General features: G+C 36.7%; 1 protein-coding gene across 1 annotated transcript in view; it reads right to left on the reverse strand.

The window, feature by feature from the left end:
- STK3 (serine/threonine kinase 3) overlaps positions 1 to 16,562 on the reverse strand; it is a 273,966-nt gene that overhangs the window by 78,364 nt on the left and 179,040 nt on the right. The gene's annotated exons all lie outside the window — the stretch shown is intronic.

The following is a 16,562-nucleotide window of genomic DNA, read 5'->3' on the forward strand; positions in this document are numbered from 1 at the left end:
ATCCAACATCTCTTTATATTATGTTATGCTCACCACAAGTGTAGCTACCATCTGTCACCATACAACACTATTACAATACCATTGGCTATACTGTCTATGTTACACCTTTCATCTCATGACTTATTTATTCCACAACTGAAAACCTCTAGCTCCCACTCCCTTTCACCCATTTTGCCCATCCCCCTCTTAATATTATTTATATAAACATTTTATAATTTAATAAAAAACATTTTACTTTTAATAATGAAAAATACTATTATAAGTACTAATTTTAATATAAAGACACACGTACAAATGTTATCATAAGAGCCAAAATTATCCAAAATAACCTAGTTTTAAGTATTAAAGCTCAAGCAACAGAAATTGATGAAATAGAAGGCTGCTAGTTGTTTTTTAAAATCAGGATTAACAATCAAGAAATGGGCAGAAGACATGAACAGACATTTCTCCAAAGAAGACATACAAATGGCTAACAGACACATGAAAAAATGCTCCACATCACTTGGCATCAGGGAAATACAAATCAAAACCACAATGAAATACCACCGCACACCAGCCAGAATGGCTAAAATTAACCACCCAGGAAACGACAGATGTTGGTGAGGATGCGGAGAAAGGGGAACCCTCTTACATTGTTGGTGGGAACACAAGCTGGTGCAGCCACTCTGGAAAACAGAAGGGAAACTCCTCAAAAAGTTGAAAATAGAATTACCTTACCACCCAGCAAGTGCACTGCTAAGGATTTACCCCAAAGATACAAATGTAGTGATCTGAAGGGGCACCTGCACCCCAATGTTTATAGCAGCAATGCTCACAATAGCCAAACTATGGAAAGAGCCTACATGTCCACTGACAGATGAATGGATAAAAAAGAAGTGGTGTGTGTGTGTATATATATGTATATATATATACATATATATATATATATATATATACATATATATATATATATGATGGAATACTACTCATCCATCAAAAAAAATGAAATCTTGCCATTTTCAACAATGTGGATGGAACTAGAGGGTATTATGCTAAGCGAAATAAGTCAATCAGAGAAAGACAATTACCATATGATCTTACTCATATGTGGAATTTAAGAAAACAAAACAGACGATCATAGGGGAAGGGAGGGAAAAATAAAACAAGATGAAACCAGAGAGGGAGACAAACCATAAGAGACTCTTAATCATAGGAAACAAACTGAGGCTTGCTGGAGGGGAGGGGGTAACTGGGTGATGGACATTAAGGAGGGTACATGATGTAAGGAGCACTGGGTGTTATGTAAGACTGATGAATCACTGAACTCTACCTCTGAAACTAATAATACATTATATGTTAATTAACAGAATTTAAATTAAAAAATAAAGTAAGAATTAAGATAGGTAAATTATCAAATGCAAAATAGAGAATATGGTAACAAAACAAATACAAGAGAGCACATTAAAGACAGAATATGCTGGCACTATTCCAACAGCCTTAACGTTTACATAACTTTGTACAAATGCCATTGGCTTTTTTGTTAAAATTATGATAAATATATATAACATAAAATTTACCATTTTAATAATTTTTAAATGTATAGCTCTGTGGCATTAAGTACATTCACAGTATTAATGCAGTCAGCACCAACATCCATTTCCAGAACTTTTTCATTATCCCAAACAGAAACTCTGTGCCCATTAAAAAATAACTCTCCATTCCTCCCTTCTCCCAATCTCTGGTAACCTCTTTTCTGCTTTCTGTTATGATGAATTTGTCTATTGTAGATACCTCACATTAGTAGAAGCAACCAATATATGGTCTTTGTGTCTGGCCTATTTCACTTAGCATAATGTCTTAAAGGTTCATCCATGTTGTAGCATGTGTCAGAATTTCATTTAAGACTGAATGATATTCCATTACATACACACACACACACCACATTTGTTTACCCATTCATTTGTTGATGAACACTAGCTTGTTTACACCTTTTGGCTATTATGAATAATGCTGCTATGAACACTGGTGTACAAGTATTTGGGTCCCTGTTCTCAATTCTTAAGAGTCTATGCCTAGGGGCGCCTGGGTGGCTCAGTCGTTAAGCGTCTGCCTTCGGCTCAGGTCATGATCTCAGGGTTCTGGGATCAAGTCCCACATCGGGCTCCCTGCTCCGCAGGAAGCCTGCTTCTCCCTCTCCCACTCCCTCTGCTGTGTTCCCTCTCTCGCTGTCTCTCTCTCTGTTGAAAAATAAATAAAATCTTTAAAAAAAAAAAAAAGAGTCTATGCCTAGAAGTGTAATTCTGTACCATATGGTAATTCTTTTTTAATTTCTTGAGAAACCACCAAGGTGTTTTCTACAGTTGCTACCCCATTTTACGCTCCCGCCAACAGTGCACAGAGTTCCATTTTCTCCACATCTTCACTGACACTTGTTCTTTTCTGTTTTTTTGATGGCAGCCATCCTAGTGGATATGTGGTATCTCACTGTGGTTTGATGTGCACATCCCTAATGAGTAGTGAAGCTGAGCATCTATCCATGTGCTTAACTGACCATTCGTGTATCTTCTTTGGGGAAATGTTTATTCATGTCCTTTGCCCATTTTGGATATAGGTTGTTTTTTGTTGTTGAGTTGCAGGAGATCATTATATATTCTGGATATTAATCCCTGAGCAGATAGATGATCTGCAAATATTTCTCCCCATTTTGTAGATTGTCTTTTCACTCTTTTGATGGTTCCTTTGATGCACAAAAGTTTTTAATTTTGATGAAGTTGAATTTTTCTATTTTCTTTTGTTGCCTGTGTATCTTAAGTTGCCTTTTATTGCTTTTGTTATCATATCCTAGCCATTAGTTTTTAAATGTAAATTCACAGAAGGATCAAATCAGTAATAGAAGTATGAACAAAAAATTGCTCTTTAGAATGTTCTTCAAAGATAAACTGAAATAGGGCCAAAAAATAAACTAACAAATTCTGTTTGAGAGACCAAACAATCTGTTATTTGGAAAAACTTGATCATGCGGTGAAATTCATTTATATCTATTCCACTTTAAGTAGAAACAAACAAGCAAAACCTAATTCTGACAGAGGTCAAATACAAATACAGAGAACAGGAACATCCATGTTGTTCTCAGCTGTTTGACAGCCTTTCCTCTTCCTAAATCGCATGATAAATTCAGCAGTATCTCTCAAAGTCTTTTGTGCTTCTTTCATGAGTCTCTTGCAGAAAACTTCTTCATTCTTATGCTTTGACTATCTAACATGTTGAAGACTCCCAAATCCTGAAATTTTCCTGACTTTATTTACTACTTAAATGCTTAATGATGTTTAACACCTGAGATTCCCAAATCAGGTTATCATTTCATCCATCTCTTTAGTCTCTCCTGTCTGCAGCCATCCCCAAAAACAACTACTATAAAGCACAGAAATCTTCATTAGCTACCTGAGAGTAAAAAGTCAACAGGTCCTCTTAGGTTTATTCTTTCCTTGAGTCCCCATATTCAGTCAGTCAGCAAGTTCTTTTTCAGAAATCTCTCTCTCAGCTCCATCTCTTCTTTTCTATTCCTACTGCTACCGAGTAAATTCCTGATTACCTCATACTTGGGTGAATACAGGAAAAGCGCCCTGACTAAACAGTCTCTCCCACCCTGACTTCTAAAATCAGATATTAGTTCAAGGGCGCCTGGGTGGCTCAGATCGTTAAGCGTCTGCCTTCGGCTCAGGTCATGATCTCAGGGTCCTGGGATCGAGCTCCCTGCTCGGCGGGGAGCCTGCTTCTCCCTCTCCCTCTACTGTGCCCCCTGCTTGTGTTCTCTCATTCTGTCAAATAAATAAATAAAACCTTTAAAAACAATAAATAAAATCAGATATTAGTTCAAATCCTGGCTCAAATCACTTAATAGATATAAGACCTTTAGGCAAGCTATTTAAACTCTCTAGATTTTAGTTTCTTTCATTAGAGTTATGATTAAATGAGAAAAGACATGCAAAATGCCTACATATTACTAGGAACAAAGTAGTTTCACACTTTCTTCAAAGTCCATATACCATACCAAGCTTTCTTGAATATTATAGTAGCATAATATCCTACTGAAATCTCTAACGACCACAGTTCTTGCCTGCATTAAAAGCTAAATATTTCTGCCTAGATTTTAATGTATCTTGTTTTATCTGGCTAATCCTATTTTCCCATTGTTCACATATCCTCCAATTTAGTCAGGCTGACCTTAACTGAGTCTTTAGCTGCTATAAACCCATGTCACACTATGTCATTAAGACTTCCTCTTTATGTCTTCTTCTCTACGCAGAATGCTCTTTCCTCTCTATCCCCATTTTAACTAAATGGTATAGTCCCAGATCAAGTATCTGTTACCTTCATGGCTACTTCAGTCTTTATTAATTACCCCTTTTCCAAACTTCTATAGACTTTCTAATGTGCATCATACACTCCTGCATTTAAATTTATGATCTCATACTGTGAATAACTCTTGTCAAATCTTTTATAAATGTAAGTATCTTATAGACAAGAATGCCTTACAGTACCTCTGAATCTACTCAGGTGTTGCATTTGGTAGTCCGTATACAGTAAGCATTCATTATATATTTACTTATTCACACAATTATAAAATCATGAACCTGTAATAATTCAACACCTCATTTTATATCTGAAAAAAATGAGGCTCATAGAAAGTAAGAGACTTCCCCCAAGGACACATACCTATTTAAAAGCAAAGCTGGAAGACATTAGTTCTTATATTTCTTAGTCCGTCACTCCACTAAATGCATGTACCTTACTTATATTTAAATTTTGATCTACTTGAACGCTTAAGCTAGAGATACAAGCTTACAATTTTAACAGCTTATATCACCAGCTCCTATTCCCAAAGGGTCTTATACAAATTATTTGGTCCATCCTGGGTGCCTGGGTGGCTCAGATGGTTAAGCGTCTGCCTTCGGCTCAGGTCATGATCCCAGGGTCCTGGGATCGAGTCCCGCATCGGGCTCCCTGCTCCTTGGGAGCCTGCTTCTCCCTCTGCTTCTCTCTTTCTCTCCCTCTCTCTCTGTCTCTCATGAATAAATAAATAAAATCTTTAAAAAAAAAAAAACAAATTATTTGGTCCATCCTAGTGAAACCCACCATCTTATTTATACTATTAAAAACAGCTATTAAAAGTATTAAAAAGGGGCGCCTGGGTGGCTCAGTCAGCTAAGCGGCTGCCTTCGGCTCAGGTCATGATCCCAGGGTCCTGGGATCGGGCCCCGCATCGGGCTCCCTGCTCAGCGGGAAGCCTGCTTCTCCCTCTCCCTGCCGCTCTCTATCTCTCTGTCAAGTAAATAAATAAAATCCTTTAAAAATATTTTTTAAAGTATTTAAAAATATAAGCTATTATATATATATATAAAACTATTAAAAACTATTTAAAAAACAGCCTCTGCACAGTTTTCACAGTTTCTACTCTTGCCCACTTTAGTCTCCCAAACAATAGGCAGATTGATTCTTTCAAAAGATAAATCAATCACATCATGTTATTCTCCTGCTCAAAACCCTGCACATTTGGCTTCCTATCACACTTAGAATAAAATCCAAAATCTTTCTCAGCCAAATGTGATCTGGCTCAGTAATATCTGCCAGGCCTATCTCCTATCACATTCCTTCTCACTCACCAAGTCCCAGCAATGCTGGCCTCCCCTTGGCTGTTTCTTGAGCATTCTAAGCATGGTCCTCCTCTAGCCTTTAAATTGGCTGATCTCTCAACCTGGAATGCTCTTCCACAAGACAGCTTTATCCTTTACTTAACTCAAGTCTCTGCTTAGATGTCACCACCTTAGTGAGACTTTTTCTGACCACGTTAAAATCGAAATCTCCATCAATCTTTTATCCTTCTGTACTCATCATAGCCTGTACCTGGCCTTCTCTACCACTAGAATAGTTTGATGAAGGCAGAGGCTTCTTTTTCACTATCAACCCCCAACACTTTGAACACCTGGCACATAATAGGTACTTAGTAAAAATTTATTTAATGAATGGATCCATTTATATTTTTCACTTATTAATTCATTCAATAAACATTTATTGTAAATTTATAATATGTCAAGGAGTAGACCAGGCATTGGAGATACAAAGATAAATAAGAAACAGTTTTGCTCCATTTTGGTTTTTTAAGGAGCTTAGTGTCTAACAGAAACCGACATGTGAACAATAAATTCCAAGGCAATTTGTTAAGTACTATGAGGAAAGTATTGGCAAAGTACAATGGGAGTACCAAGAATAGAGCCTCTAACTCTGCCTATAACAAATGAAGAAAGCCTCAGAGAGGAAGCTGCCCTTTGGGTGAGTGCTTTATATTACAGCTTCTTTCTTTAACAGAACTACACTCAGCTTCTCGACTCAGATACACCAAAACTGAATCAGGTGCCATATTCTGTACTGTCATAGCACCTCATGCTTATGCCATTCATATGCTTACTACCTAATACTGTAATTGTCTATACACTTGACTTGTCCAAATCTCCCATTAGATTCCAAAATCTGTAAGGGCAGTAACCAAATCTTAACAGTTATATTCCTGGTATCCAGTACAAAGCCTGTTCTTAGTACATAAGCTATTAAACTAATGTTAAAGCCCTTATTATGAGGTAGTGCCAAAGCACAGAACTAAAGGACGATGTTATGTAAGGTTCTAGAGCAGAATTTTATTTAAACTAATGTATTATTTTAAAATATAGAATGGCTATTGAAGAAAGGTGGAGAGGGAAAATAATGCTATCAACTAGAATTATTAGTTGGTCATTTTTCTAATAATCATAAAAGCAGTTACCAGTGAGTTAGAAGCACTATGCTAATAAGGACTTTTTGTAGGATATTCCCATTTAATCCTCTTATTAATCCTGGGAGATATATTTTTTTAAGATTTTATTTATTTATTTGACAGAGAAAGACACAGCGAGAGAGGGAACACAAGCAGGGGGAGTGGGAGAGGGAGAAGCAGGCTTCCCGCTGAGCAGGGAGCCCAATGTGGGGCTCAATCCCAGGATCCTGGGATTTTGACCTGAGCCGAAGGCAGACACTCCACAACTGAGCCACCCAGGCACCCCAATCCTGTGAGATATTATTAACTCTACTGTGCAGACGATGAATCTGAAGTTCAAATGAGTTTAATAATTTGTCTGAGGTCATACCACAAATAAGTAGAGGAGTAAGGATTCTAACTAGGTCATTCTGATTCTAAAGCCCAAGATCTAACTTCCAATTTTATAAGGCTTTGAAATTATTTACAGCATTTCTCAAGTTTGGCTGAATTTATATTACAGGTTAGCAGGAGCATGTTTCATTTTGCTAAGTTAAGAGAAAGAAACTGACATACACATATATAAACTGATTTGTACTTAGTCCAAAAGCTTAAAAAAAACAAACAAACTGGAATTTACTCTTTCCAGTAGACTCCACTGAGAAGGAAGGGAAAAAGTTGATTTTCTATAAAAAAACTGAATAGAACAGAACTGAATAGAAAAAAAATTTCTATTAAAAATTGACTGCTAGTTTAGTATCTTATTTTATCATGGTGGCAACCAGTTTAATTCCCAAAACACAAACCTATTTTTATATGTGTGAGTCATTTGTCTCTTATCCTTGTAAGATTCAATGCTATGACAATTAAACTTAACAAGAAACATTCCACTTGGTTGGTGTGAAACAATACTTTTAGTCTTCCTATATGCCATACGAGAGTTGAATCTACAAGGGGATAATGAGGGTTGCACCTCTGGATTCACACAATTGGCTCAGGCATTCTATAAAATTATAAAAACATTGAACCAAGTTTGGAAGGGATTGCTTTTATGGCATATTATTTTCACTTACATAGTCACTTTGCTAAAGGATGCTAATCTAATTTACAAATTGGCAGAAAAAAACAGCAATGCAAAAAACAGAGGACTCAATTCAGTAATGAAAGGTGGCACCCAAAGAGTAATTAATAAAGCACAAATAGAATGAGAACCAGTTTATATGAAATTTGAAGACTCGAACACTAATAACTTGTTGATGGTGGCAAAAACTTTTCAGCAACACTTTTTACTCTAAAAAAATCATTAACTCTGAAATTATTCTTGATATTTTAGATCACTACTAAAACTTCATTTGGTACTTCTAGCACTTTTACAATAAAAGTTATTTAAAATGTTCTTCCAAAGTTATACTTCATTTATACACACTCTGTTATTCCTCACAAAAGAAAAGCAGAAGAAAAACATGTTGATACTTTATAGAAAAAGGTCTGTGGAACAGATGCTTCTCCACTGTAGAAAGGAGCCAATTTCAGTAAGGAATACAATAGCATTTCAATCAGTGGTCATCATGTGCCAGGAATGCAAAACACAGTACTGATGATAATCCAGGTTATGAATCATAAAATCCACATGGAATACAAATATTTGAAAACATTATTAGGAAATCCTACTCCATTGCAAAGACAGATTTATGCTATAACAGTCCGAGAAATAATCAGACTTTGCATTAGGTGTCTTCACACATGTAATATCTACTACCTTAAAGGATTTTCTAAATACTCATCTACTCTTTGACTGATTTTAAAGTTATTTACACACTTTAGAAAGCCATTATTGTTGATGTAGACAAAAGCTGTTGCTATTTGTACATAAGTTTTATAACTAACCTACATTATTTGTTACTGAAGGCATTATTTTTTTCATTTGTTTCTAATACTGATTTTCCCAACATTAAATCAAATTAGAGAAAATTTTAAAAAAAGAAAGCATTTGCTATTTGTAACAATGAGATAGACTATTTCTTAAATAGGTGTCCTTCTAATTGAAAATATTCTAATTACTTCTCTTCTTGAAATATTAAGTACGTCTTTATTGCTAGTATAATTACACAACAGCACATAAACAGCATACAGCAGTGATCTTAATGGTTTTGATTCAACTAAACAATTGAGTATGCATTCTGCTACAGCATAAAAAATTTATTTTTATTTTTTTTCCAAAACTATTTTTTAAAGAAAAAAGTGAATGTATAAGATATGTAAGTGAACCAATTATCCAAAAAGCTGCAATATTATAGTGGTCTGGATATCTTTCAAACCTCTTAGAGGTGCAAATCAGGGATGACACTGAAATAGCAAACAACGTAACAAACATACTCTAAATGCATAACTGAGCTTTTAAGATATTAAAGGGAATCCACACAGGCCCCAAAGAGAGCTAGGAAACAGTAAGAATAAGCTAAATCTGGCCTTAAGGGCTGCCTTAGGGGCATAAGATGATGGGGGTGGGGTGGTGATGGGTATCCATTTTCATGGATAAAGGGGGATAAGCGACAAGTCTTTGGGTTCTCTCCAAAGTGGAACTAAAACCCCCACATAAAGTTGGGGTTCTTGAAGGTCTACATCCTCAGTGAAAGGGTGAACAAGAAAAAATGTACTCACAGGCAAAGAAGGATGACAGGCAAACTTGTCTAAATCACTTGGGCTTTAGGGAAAAACGGGAGGTCAGGGCGGGGGGGTGCTTCCTTCTAGAAGGTGCAGACACGGTTTCAGGGCTTTCTAACATTACCCACAAGGTCTGGGGACCCTCATGCTGAGAAATTAGCCTAATGCAGTACCACCATGGAAGTACCTGGGGTGCCTGATGGAAACAAATAAAAATCCACCCTAGGTGGGGACTCAAACTCAATCTTCAACCCAGAACTCACACATCATTCTCAGAAATAAAACCAAGCTAGAGTTGAGCTCACAATCCAAAAGATAAACAATGAATAGACAAGCTACCGAGAATGGGTAAGAACCTCAAACAACAGAATTAAGACTCCCTCCTTAAAATTAAGTTAGTCCCCTTAGAAACTTGTATCTTTCTAAAACAAAAATTTCTAGGATAAAAATTAGGAGTATACAATGGCATTCTAGATTGGAAAAAAAAAACAACCAAGCACAAATGTAGAAATATTCTGGCTAGAAGGGAAAAGCATTAAGTCAGTTTGACTGCATTAAAAAATGACCTACAGTTTATATAGTGCTCTATACACTAAGAACCTGCATGAGCTGCTTGGCAGAGAAGTAACAGAAACCTTGGAAACTAAAGGATGAATTGGAGGAGAAGACTGGAGAAAGAGAATCAGAAAGTTGAGGTAATCACAGCCTGTACTGAAAAGGTCTACAGAAACAGAAACCACAAGTCAAATCCGAAAGAAACCATGAAAGAAGAATCAATATATTATGGAAACTTTCTGGACAGTCAAATATCAAAATAATTCCAATACTCTGAATCTAAAGAGATGAAACTGACTCTAAAGAAAAAAGTGTGGAAGGTTCTAACTTGAATAGATGAAGACAGAAGAGAAAATAGATAATGCCAGCTATTTGTAACTAAAACACGACTTAATTTGCTACTTCATCACATGATAAAAGCACTGAAATCTTAAGATCAATCTGTGGTGAAAGAGTCAAATAAGAAATCAACCAGGCATATATGGTGCAACTTCAAGGGAACGGACATAAAATCGGGGAAAAGTATGGCAAGAATCTTTCACTTCTCTCCCTGGGTGCAACTAAATTCGGGGTTGTTGGTTACGCTAACATGCTAACCTGTGTCAACAAATAAATTTGAGTTATTACTTGAATTAGTAAAAGCAAAAGTCAAAGGGTACCATTGTGCACTTGCTTGTATGTCTCACAGCAAGGAAGAGCCCGATGATTCGACTGAACTAAAAATACCTCTCTGCTCCAGCAAGGTGAAAGTCTGATGGGGCCCACACAGCATTACCTTCAAATTCCACTTCCCAATACAGTAGAGGGGAGCGTTTACCCCCCCCGCCACCCGTCTCCTTATCAATAAACCCTGCAGCATCTACTGTTTCTGTGTTACCAGTGAAATGGCCCACAGCAGAACAGCTGGTTAACTCTGGTCTCATTAGGACCACATTCAACTCAACTGAGCTAAGAACTACTGAGAAAACATCAAAAATCCTCTCCTTCAAACAGGTGTCCTTAAGCCCTGCTTCAATGTCTGACAGGCTGAAAAAAGTAATAAATTGGTATTTGCCAATTAAAAGCTACTAAGATTTACAGTATCTGAAAATCTGTACAAAGAATGAACTTTCTTCCCACTGCTATAAGTAGGTGGTCCTTCTATTTCACTGCAAGAGCCGCATAAGAGCTCATACAGCTGCTGTCTTTGACATACCTGTCTTTAACAAACAGGAACTTCTGCCTTCATGGATTCTAACTTTTTGCATGTTCACAGGCATGTTTTAAAGTTACATCAAAGCATTCACGATCTCCAAAAGTCATAAAAGACTTGTTCATCAGTACAAGCCTAAATGGTGAGAAGGCGTGTGGGCAGGACTTCAGAGGCTCCATGAAGCAAGACTGCACAAGTTCTTGGCATTATATTAAAAGTTTCCAAACAAAAGATTATCTTACATCCCCTGTGCACAATACTGATATACAATAGAGTAAATTAAAAAGTAAAAGCAACCTTAACCATGGTTTTTCTTTTTTCTCCTGCAGCCAAAAGCATGTCAAAAGATTGACAAAATATAAAGATTCTAAAATCAACTATTTAAAAATAAAAAAATAACACCTTTAAAAAGTGTTGTTACAAGCAGTTTATAAAAAATCCACAAGAGGGCACCAAAGACAAAACACTGGAACAAATTCCATCAATTGGAGATTTACACAGATAATATAGGTTCATAAAACAGGTTATTCTATTTACTAACATATTATCAATACTTTTCAGAAAGAGACTGGTAGCTACTTATTTTAAGCTGATATATTTCAAAATATAACCACAGCCATGTTGTAAGTTATATTTTTAAATAAGCAATATTTATGTTTCTTAAAGGACAGGTTGCCTACATTCGGGAACCTCCCCAATGACTTCCATATAATAACAGGAGGTCAGTGAACAGTTGTTGATTCCACAAAATTGACAGAAACATACAAGAGGAAATATCAAACATTCATATTGCTTTATCATACTGCATTCTAAATTGTTTTATATTAAAAGATCTATGATTGTGTATCTTATGTCTGTAGAATAAAAAGGCTAATCTGTCTGAAAAGAAATTTTTCTTTTCCTCATCCTTTCTTTACTTTTTCTGTTCTATTATGATACTGTTTAACAGAAAACAGAAACTTTAATACACACTTAACATATCACTGTATAAACTCAGAAATGGTACTATTATGAAATGATTTTGAGGAATCACCCTCCAAAGCATATAATTCAGAAGAAGACTACTAGAAGCACACTAAAATAAGAATATGAATTTTAATGTGTAATTTACATTACTGATACAAATGAAACTCTGGAGCAGAGGAGTGTCAGGGAAGCCAAAAAACAAAAACAAAAAAAACCACGCAATCCTCCCCTACACCCCCAACCAAATATTTATCACATTTGGTTTAAGAATTGCTGAAGGAAAATACTTCAGTACCACTATGTACCTTATTCATTTTAAATGCAAATACATTCTGTGCTGATGATAATCATGCGGCACTATGCTACATAATAAGGAGTAAAAGTCAGGTAGAAGCCATTATAAAGGCTTTATTATAATGATAAGTATACATTATATATATAGCTGTTGATTCAAAAATTAAATATATATATAATAAATACTGTGTGCAGGCAGTGTGCTAAAATATAGTCTTTGTCCTTGAGAAATGTACAGTTTAGTGGAGAGAGGTAGAAAGTAGACAAAGTCAGGTAATATTCTCATAGATGTAAACAGAGGATACCATATAGGAACCATATAGGAGCACTTGCTCAACTGAAGCTTAGAGGAGCATCAAGAAAGGTTCCCCCTTTCCAGAGGAATCAATGTCCAAGACAACTCCTGAAGGATAAGGAGTTCATCAGGCAAATGAGGGTGAAGTAAGTAGTCTAGGAAGAAGCACCAACTTAAAATTTTCTTTAAACACTTTTTGAGCAATCCTATTTTTGCTTCTGGTTTCACTACCAACTGCAAAAAGCCTGCTGATTCCTAATTGCCAGTGCTCTCCTTTAGGGTTCAAACCTGCATATCCAACTGCCTGCTACCCAAAATGACTTGGATGAGCCAGGGACACCTCAAATTAAACAAGTGCTAAAGCAACCCCGTCTTACCCAGAAAGCTGCCTTGGAGAGAGTACTGCTGGCAGAGTATTTCACCACAGTAGAAGGGGTGGAGAGAAAATGTGGTCAAGTGAAGAAACAAAGGCTCTGACTATTCTATCATAAAGTTTGTTCGTGAATTGTCGATTCCCCCCCCTTTTTTTAATGGTCAAAATATAACTACATGTTTAAGCTGAAGAAAAAGGCCCCAGAAGAAAGAGATAATGTGACTGATAGAAAAGAAAAGGCAAGTAGAGAAGACACCTTTAAAGGGAGGTAGAAAGAAAATCAAGGGGCAATAAAACAATTTCTGTTCTTTATGCATATCTCTACCACAGTATTTGTCATAGCGCCTTGTGGTCAGTCACCAGTTCACTTGGTGTCTCATCACCAGACTGCAATCTTCTCGTAGGCAAATATCATATCTTAGTTTTCTTCTAGATGAATTTTTATTAGTGAAAAAATGATAAATCCTCTGAAACAAGGAGAAAGAGAAACCTAGTGAGGATGCAGAAACATCAAAGTTAAAAGAATACTGAGGTCTAGTTAGTGCGGTAAGACAAAAAAAATATATAAAAGTTATAAAGATTGGAGAGAAAGAAATACAACTACCTTTATTTCTAGATGACATGATTATGCAGAAAATTTCAAAAAATCTACAAAAAACTACTGGAACTAATAAGCAAGTATAATACGGTCACAGGATGTAAGGGCAAAATACAAAATCATTTGCTTCCGATATATACCAGCAATAAAAAATCGGAATTTGGAATTAAAAATTCTTCTTTTAATCTTAAATGCCAACTCAAATTCTTTAGTTTTCCAAATGAAACAACTTGGAATTTAGGCCCACTGACGGAATCTGTAGTGTCACCCTTTTGTTAGGGTAGTTTGCATCTCGCTTTGTTCAAATGCAACAACGGTGGGCTTTGGGTACTCAGTGGAGCTGAGGATAGTTGGTTTCTCTCTTGCTTTTTAAAAATTTTTATTCAATTTATTTAAACTAAAAAAAAAGAAAAAAAGAAAAAAGTTCATCCATTTCCCTCACTCCCTCCACTCTCACCCCCTGCCTCTTGCAGCAACTAATCTGTCCTCTGTATCTATGAACTTGGTTTTTCTGTTTTTATTTATTAGATTCCACATATAAGAGAGATCATATGGTATTTGTCTTTCTCTGACATTTTGCTTAGCAAAAGTTCCATGCATGTTGTCACAAATGGCAAGATTTCACTCTTTTATGGATGAATAATAATCCATTGTATATATAATAACACAATTTATTTATCCATTCATCCACTGATGGACACTTAGGTTACTTCCATAGCTTGACTATTATAAATAAATACAGCAATGAATATGGGAGAATGCACATATCTTTTTGAATTACTGTTTTTGTTTTCTTTGGATAAATACCCAGAAGTACAATTGCTGGATCATATGGTAGTTCTTTGAGAAACATCCATGCTGTTTTCTATAGTGGCTGCACCAATTTAAATTCCCAGTAACAGTGCACAGTGTTCCCTTTCCTCCACATCTTTGTTATTTCTTGTCTTGATAATAGCCATCCTAACAGGTGTGAAGTGATATCCTGGTTTTGATTTGCATTCCCCTATTTGCTGGGAGATTCTTGATTATTGATTCAATTTCTTTGCTGGTTATGGGTCTATTCAAATTTTCTATTTCTTCCTGTTTCAGTTTTGGTAGTTTCTATTTCTAGGAATTTGTCCATTTCTTCCAGATTGCCCAATTTGTTGGCATATAACTGCTCATAATATTCTCTTATAACTGCTTGTATTTCTGCTGTGTTGATTGTGATCTTTCCTCTTTCATTGTGATTTTATTTATTTGGGTCCTTTCTCTTTTCTTTTTGATAAGTCTGCCTAGGGGTTTATCAATTTTGTTAATTCTTTCAAAGAACCAGCTCCTAGTTTCATTGATCTCTTCTACTGGTTTTTTTTTTTTCAGTTTCTGTATCATTTATTTCTGCTCTAATCTTAATTATTTCCCTTCTTCTCTGGTTGTAGGCTTTACTCGCTGTTCTTTTCCCAGCTCCTTTAGGTATAAGGTTAGGTTGTATATTGGCTTCTTGAGGAAGGCCTGTATTGCTATATACTTCCCTCTTAGGACCGCCTTTGCTGCGTCCCAAAGGTTTTGGACTGTCATGTTTTCATTTTCATTTGCTTCCATGTATTTTTTTATTTCTTCTTTAATTTCCTGGTGAAGCCATTCATTCTTTACTAGGACATTCTTTAACCTCCATGTATTTGTGGTCTTTCCAAATTTTTTCTTGTTCTTGACTTCAAGTTTCATAGCGTTGTGGTCTGAAAATATGCACGGTATGATCTCAATCTTTTTGTACTGGTTGGGGTCTGATTTGTGACCCAGTATGTGATCTATTCTGGAGAATGTTCCATGTGCAGTCGAAAAGAACATGTATTCTGTTGCTTTAGGATGAAATGCTCTGAATAGGTGTGTTAAGTCCATGTGGTCCAGTGTGTCATTCAAAGCCATTGTTTTCTTGTTGATCTTTTGCTTATCATCTGGCCATTGCTGTGAGTGGGGTGTTAAAGTCCCCTACTATTATTGTATTATTATTAATGAGTTTCTTTAAGTTTGTTATTAATTGATTTACATATCTGGTTGCTCCCAAGTTGGGGGAATAAATATTTATTCTTGTTGGATAGACCCCTTTATTACGATATAGTGCCCTTCTTCATCTCTTATTATAGTCTTTGGTTTAAAATCTAGTTTGTCTGATATAAGTACTATGGCTTTCTTTTGATGTCCATTAGCATGATAGATGGTTCTCCACCCCCTCACTTTCAATCTGGAGGTGTCTTTGGATCTAAAATGAGTCTCTTGTAAGCAATAAAGAAAAAAGAAAAAAGAATAAAAGAAAGCCTGGTCCTATTTCCACCAGAACTGAAGCTGACCCTTTGGAGCACTCTATGATCAGCAGACCTGGTACATGGGGGTAGGGGGGAAGGATGGGGCAGGGCTCCTATGTTGGTCTTCTGAGGGAGAGGCCCCCTGGACTGGCTCATAGTCAGACCTGCTCTTGCAAAGATACCCCTGCCAGGTGCCGGCGGTGGTGGGGGGGGGGGGTGTAAGCAACTCCACCACGCCACTGGTGCTGTTTCTCTCTGAAGTCCAACTGTGCTGGGCGGGATTGGGGGGAGGCCCCACCTTCTGGTCTCTGGGGAGGGGTACTCATGGCCACCATTGTTCAGGAGGCCCCCCACAGAAAAGTGAACAATCTCCTCTCCTGTGTCCAAGGTTTTCATCAGATCACTGCCCTCAACCTGTCTGTGCCCCCTGGCATGCCTGCACCACAGTTCTGTTTTATCTCTGGCTGGTGGCTAGGATTCAAAAGTCCAAATCTTAAAGGGCCCAGCAAGGCGCAGACCTGTTCTGCTCCCCCAGAAGAGCCTCCCGGCACACCTGGCACCATTCTGTCCCAGAAAA

The sequence above is a fragment of the Callorhinus ursinus genome, unplaced genomic scaffold (assembly GCF_003265705.2).
Source record: "Callorhinus ursinus isolate GAN/ISIS: 27379988/994484 unplaced genomic scaffold, GSC_fseal_2.0 scaffold5, whole genome shotgun sequence".
Taxonomy (NCBI): Eukaryota; Metazoa; Chordata; class Mammalia; order Carnivora; family Otariidae; genus Callorhinus; species Callorhinus ursinus.